Source organism: Colobus angolensis, unplaced genomic scaffold (assembly GCF_000951035.1).
Source record: "Colobus angolensis palliatus isolate OR3802 unplaced genomic scaffold, Cang.pa_1.0 Scaffold518, whole genome shotgun sequence".
NCBI classification, from domain to species: Eukaryota; Metazoa; Chordata; class Mammalia; order Primates; family Cercopithecidae; genus Colobus; species Colobus angolensis.
The window spans coordinates 1,335,820-1,342,741 of record NW_012118688.1 but is presented as its reverse complement, the minus strand read 5'-3'; positions in this window follow the sequence as shown (position 1 = coordinate 1,342,741).

Here is a 6,922-nt window from a genome sequence, read left to right as displayed (position 1 = left end):
GGTGTTGAGTGTCTGTGGCTTTTCCAGATGCATAGTGAGAGCTCTCAGTGGATCTACCATTCTGGGGTCTGGAAGACAGTGGCCTTCTTCTCACAGCTCCACTAGGCAGTGCCCCAAGTGGGGCTCTGTGTGGGAGATCCAATACCACATTTCTCTTCTGCACTGCCCTAGCAGAGGATCTACATGATTGCTCTGCTCCTGTAGAAATCTTCTGCTTGGACAGCCAGGTGTTTCCATACATTCTCTGAAATCTAGGTATAGGTTCCGAAACCTCAGTTCTTGAATTCTGTGCACCCACAGGCTTAACACCACATGGAAGCTGCCAAGGCTTGGGGCTTGCACCGTCTGAAGCTATGGCCTGAGCTATACCTTGGCCTCTTTCAGCCACAGCTGGGGTGGTCATGATGCAGAGCACCAAGTTCCTAAGCGGCACACAGCAGGGGGTCCCTTTGCCCTTCCCATCAAACAATTTTTTCCTCCTAGGCTTCTGGGCCTGTAATGAGAGGGGCTGACACATCTTTAAAATTTCATCTCATTTTAAATATGGGAAAACTAAGGCACAGAGAGATTAGGAAGTTTGGTCCGTGTCACACAGCTGGTAAATAGCTAAGCATCAAATCAAACTCAGGAAACATAACTCCGAAGTCAGAAGTCAGTACTCTTTTCTTCTCAATGCTCCCTCAAAACCTAAAAATCTCACCTAATTCAGTCACTGTAACAACACATATACCCTAATAAATAGTCAAAAGTAAGAAAGACTAAAGAGGAGCACTATAAAGTATGCTTCCCAAGAGGGTTCTTCATTCCTAATTCTATGCAAAGAAGTAAGTTATTAGGTTTCAGAAACCTCTTAATGCTTTCACTGACATTTTATGACTCCTTAAGTCCATGTCACAGCTTTTTAAAAATATGAATAATAGTTTTTTCCCAGTGTTTGTGTTTTGGTTTTTTTTTTTAATAAATCTTGTTATGTATATTTAACATACACAACAGGATGTTTTGTGATACACAGACATAGAAAAATCGGTACTATTATAAAACAATAAAACATATTCATATTCCCACATAGTTATCATTTTTTTTTCCCACCATGGTAAGAGCAGCTAAAAATATGAAACACTTCATGAATTTGCCTGTCATCCTTGTTCAGGGGCCATGCTGATCTTTTTTTAAAAGAATTTTTGTGGGTATAGAGTAGATGTATATATTTATGAGAACATGGGACGTATTAAGACTGGCATGTAATATGAAATAAGCACATCAAAGAGGATGGGGGTATCCACCCCATCCACCATTTAACTCCTTTGTGTTATATACAATCAAATTACACTCTTTAAGTTATCTTAAAGGGTACAATTAAGTTATTATTGACTGTAGTCACTCTGTTGTGCTATCAAACATAGGTCTTATTCATTCTTTCTAACTAGTTTTTGTACCCATTAACCATCCCTACCCCTCACTACCCTTCCCAGCCTCTGGTAACTATTCTTCTACTTTCTGTGTCCGTGAGTTCAATTGTTTTGAATTTTAAATCCCACAAATAAATAAGAACATGTAATGTTTGTCTTTCTGTGCCTGGCTTATCTCACTTAGCATAATGATCTCTAGTTCCATCCATGTTGTTGCAAATGACTGGATCTCATTGTCTTTGATGGCTGACTAGTGCTCCATTGTGTAGATGTACCACTTTTTTTAATCCATTTATCTGTTGATGGATGCTTAGTTTGCTTCAAAACTCAGCTATTTTAAACAGTGCTTCAACAAACATAGGAGGGCAGATATCTCTTCAATATACTGATTTCCTTTCTTTTGGGTATTTTGGTACATTGGTTGCAATGTACACTATTTGGTTGATGATTATACTAAAAGCCCAGAATTCACCATGAAACAGTATATTCACGTACATACAAACAGCCAAAAAACACATAAAAAAAGTTTCCACATCACTAATCATCAGAGAAGTGTATATAAAATCCACAATGAGATACCATCTCACACCAGTCAGAATATCTATTATTAAAAAGTCAGAAAATGTCAGGTGCTGGCAAGGCTATGAAGAAAAGGAAATGCTTATACACCATTTGTGGGAATGTAAATTAGTTCAGCCACTCTGGAAAGCAGTTTGGAGAGTTCTCAAAGACCTTAAAACAAAACCATTATTTGATCCAGCAATCCCATCACTGGGTATATATTTGAAAGAAAATAAGTTATGCTACTAAAAAGACAGTTGCACTTATATGCTCATTACATCACTATTCACAATAGCGGACATGCAATCAACCTAGGTGCCCAGCACTGGTGGATTGGATAAAGAATATGTGGTAAATATACACCATGGAATATTATGTAGCCTTAAAAAGAACAAAATAATGTCCTTTGCAGAAACATGGATGCAGTGAGAGGCCTTTGTCTTAAGCAAATTTACACAGGAAGAGAAAACCAAACACCACAATGTTCTCACTTATAAGGAGGAGCTAAACACTGAGTAATCATGGACGTAAAGATGGCAACAATTGACTCTGTGGACTACCAGAGTGGGGAAGGAGTGAAGGGAGCAAGAGTTGAAAAACTAGTTATTTGATACTAGGCTCATTACCTGTGTGACTGGATAACTTGTTCTCTAAACCTCAGCATCATGCAATATACCCATTTAACAAACTTGCACATATACCCCATTAATCTAAATCAAAGTTGAAATTATTTTAAAAAAGTAACAAAACTTCCCCCTAAATCTATAAAAATAAAAATTATTGAAAAAATAAAAAAATAATGAGAAGAAAAAGTAAAACAGACTGCCCATCTAACTGGTACCAATCAATTGAGAGTATCTTAGTCACCCTTTAATCCTTTGTAAATTAGAAATAGAGTTTATATTATACATTTTAAACTATCAGAATGAATTAGTGCACTGGTGGCTTGATGCAGTATTATGACTTTTTAATTCTTTTAATCGTTTAAGAAGCATGTATTGAGAATAAGACATTGTGTTAGATGCCAGGTGTAGAATGTCAAAGAAGAGACCAATACCCTACTTTCAAGGATGTTATGGTTTAGTGAAGGAGACATTCATTAAAGAAACATCCAAAATAAATCAACAAATACAAGGAATAGTATGTATATACCTTTTAAATTAATATAAAAATATGCGATTGGAGAGAATATCATTGGGAAAATAGTTAATATTGAAGGGTTCAGAATAGATCAATTTGAAAAAGAGACAATTAGGCTGAGGTTTGAAAAGTGAATAGAGATTTGTCTGGGGAAGAGTAAAAGTGATTAAAGATTCCAAAAGCAATTTGATAATAAAAGTGATTCAAAAGCATTATGTAAGCATTTTTCATTATAAAATATTAAGTATTATTTTAAATAATGGAAGTCAGTAGTTTTCCCAAGAATTACCAAGCTTTATATTGATTATTAAACCATAATGCTAATTATCCAGTGTATTTTCCTTAAATCTTTCAAGATGTGGGGGCTTTTTATTGTAATGTTTCAATTACATTGTTCATTCAATTTTTAGTTATGATCATTTTATATTGAAATCTTATCTTCTAATTACATTCTTGTCATTAGATCAGTAGAATGTTTTCCTAGCTATGAGTTCAAAATGTCTTTCATAAAGTGTCCACTTATTAAAAATTGATTTCCAGTACACAGTCCCTGAGGGAGAATCATTCCGATTTCACAAGATGTATTTGAAAGAAAGAAAACAGTCATTCCAGGCTGGAACAGTGCTGTTCTTTGTGGAGTATCCTTCTGTTTTTTTTTCAAAGAGTTTTACCTTAGCTGAAAGTTTCTTTAAATTAACTTCTCTAGTTTCCAGATACTGCAGCCAACTCCACTATTTCATGTATGGTGGAATAGGTGACATGTTAGCCTTGCACAGCACTTTTGTTCCTGGGTGACAGATTTGTAGTAGAGTGATATCCAGAAATCATTGTAATTGCAGCAATATTTTATGCAACTTTTGAAGAATATTCTCTGTTCAAGGATTTCAAAACACTCTTCTAATGGTAAATTACCTTCACAATATCTCTTTTTGTTAACTGCAATAAGTGAAGCAAAGAAAGTTATAGTTTACCAGGGTCTTCTGACTTTCATCAATACATTTGTTGGCTATCTACTGAATGCTCAACACTTAGATGGATGCAGTGAGGAGATTTAAGGGAAATAAAAGGCAAAATTCCTGAAGTCAGTTGTTTGATTTTGTAAGGAAGAAAAATGAACCAAAGAAAATTTAAAAATGTAGAAAACATTTGTAGATAAATTAAGGATGTTCCTATTAAGTAGTCTCGTGTTTAGACTTGTGAAAAGGCTAGAGAAAGAGGTCTTATTGTATAATTAGAATCATTGATCTTGAGAAAGTTTTTTGTTTTTTCGAGATGGAGTCTCACTCTGTCACCCAGGCTGGAGTGCAATGGTGCAATCTCAGCTCACTGTAACCTCCACCTCCCGGGTTCAAGCAATTCTCCTGCCTCAGCCTCCCAAGTAACTGGGATTACAGGTGCATGCCACTACGCCCAGGTAACTTTTTGTATTTTAGTAGGGATGGGGTTTCAGTATTTTGCCCAGGCTGGTCTTGAACTCCTGAGCTCAGGCAATCCACTTGCCTCGGCCTCCCAAAATGCTAGGATTACAGGTGTGAGCCACCACACCCAGCTGACCTTGAGAAAGTTTCTAATCATTGAGGCAGATGATTTGGCACTGCAAAGTGGCAATAACATTATGAGTAGATTAAATGGCATATTTAGGTGTATAGAGGCCAAAGAGGACACAATTTCTGTGAGGGTTGGCCTGTAGTTTTGCCAAATACAGCAGAGTTGGATAGTCCAAAATCAAGTCGAATAAAAGGCCCTTTGGTAGAGGGAAGGGTATCTGCCAACAGAAATAACTTGAGTAATTAAAAAGAAAAAAGATAAAAATGACACCAAGGTAAAGCCCTTACTACACTATGGGTTAAAAATCGAATGAGTCATAATTATACAAGAAACCCTAGAAATTAATCAGTCCACTCACAGTCTTCATCAAATTATGAATGTACCAATGAAACCCTAATTTATGTTTTATTGTATTAATTAGGAGACATTTCTAAGAAATAGAGATAGAAATAGAGACATAAAATGTTAATATATAGTTTCAACTGAGTATATGAGGGATCTTCAAAAAGTTCAGAGAAAATGTGTATTATGAAAAAAATGAATAAATTTCAAAATTTTTGCACCAAAATAAACTCATACTAACTTGTTATGATATGTCTGAAGAGAAGTTAGTTTGAGGCACTAAGAAGGATGGGTCATCAGTCTAAAAGGAGCCCTTGTCAGAGCAGCATGAATTCGGACATAGTTGAAGCAAGAACAATCAAATTTGTAGTGAAGCATGGGTGGAAGAATACTCAAGCTTCTTCCACCCAATGATTTGGGTGGAAATCATTGATCCTTTATAAAAAGTTTATGGAAACAATGTCCTTAAGTAATCAGCAGTTTACAAAGGGGTAACTTGTTTCAAGAAAGTACAAGATGATGTTGAAGACGAAGCCTGCAACAGCAGACTATTTACATAAATTTGTGAAAAAAAAAAAATTAACCTTACTTGAGCCTTAATTGAAGAGGACCAAGAATTAACAGCACAAGCAGTAGCCAACACCGTAGATACCATAGATATCTCATTTGGTTCATCTTACGCAATTCTGATTGAAAAATTAAAGTTGAGCAAACTTTCTACTTGACGGGTGCCAAAACTGTTGCAGCCAGATCAGCTGCAGAAAACAGCAGAGCTTTCAATGGAATTTTAAATAAGTGTGATCAAAATTTCAAAATAGTTATTTGAAGAATTGTAGCAGGACATGAAATGTAGCTTTACCAGTATGACCCAGAGGACAAAGCACAACTAAAGCAATGGCTGCCAGCAGATTTAAGGGGTCAAGTCAAAGCAAAAGATGGACTGGTCAAGAGCAAAGAAAATGCAACAGTTTGGGGGGAAGTTTAAAGCATTTTGCCTTTTTACTTTCTGGTAAGTCAAAGAACAATAACATCTGCTTATTATTAGAGTGATTTGAGAAAGTTAGTCAAAGTTTTAGCAGATAAATATCTGAGATAGCTTCACAAGAGTCCTTTTCCACCACGACAATGCTCCTGTGCATTCATCTCATTAAAAAAAAAAAAAAAAAGAAAAAAGGAGGGTCCAGGCATGGTGGCTCACACCTGTAATCCCAACACTTTGGGAGGCTGATGCAGGTGGATCACTTGAGACCAGGAGTTCGAGACCAGCCTGGCCAACATGGCGAAACTCGTCTCTATTAAAAATACAAAAATTAGCCGGGCATGGTTTTGCATGCCTGTAGTCCCAGCTACAGGCTGATGCACAAGAATCCCTTGAATCCAGGAGACAGAGGCTACAGTGAGCTGAGATCACGTCACTGCACACTAGCCTGGCTGACAGAGTAAGACTGTCAAAAAAAAAAAGACAAGGAAGGAAGGAAGGAAGGAGAAAGGAAAGGAAAGGAGAAAAGAAAAGAAAGAAAAAAGAAAAGGAAAGGAAAGGAAAGGAGAAAAGAAAAAAAAAGAAAAGAAAAGGAAAAAGAAAAAGAAAAAAGGGCACTTTGGTGAGAATTTTAATGGGAAATCAGTAAGCAAGTCCTGCTTTGGCTCCCTCTGACTTCTTTTTGTTTCCTAATTTTAAAAAATCTTTAAAGGGCACTCATTTCTGTTCTGTTAATAACGTGAAAAAAGAGTGTTTTGATGTGGTTAAAGTCCAGCGACTCTCAGTTCTTTAGGAATGGACTAAATGGTTGGTAATACTACTTACAAAAGTGCCTCGAACTTGATGGAGCTTACATTGAGAAATAAAGATTATATTTTTAATTTTATCTCTTAATTCTGTTGTCCCACATGTTGTTAGAAGTTCCCTCAGATTTTTATAGAAC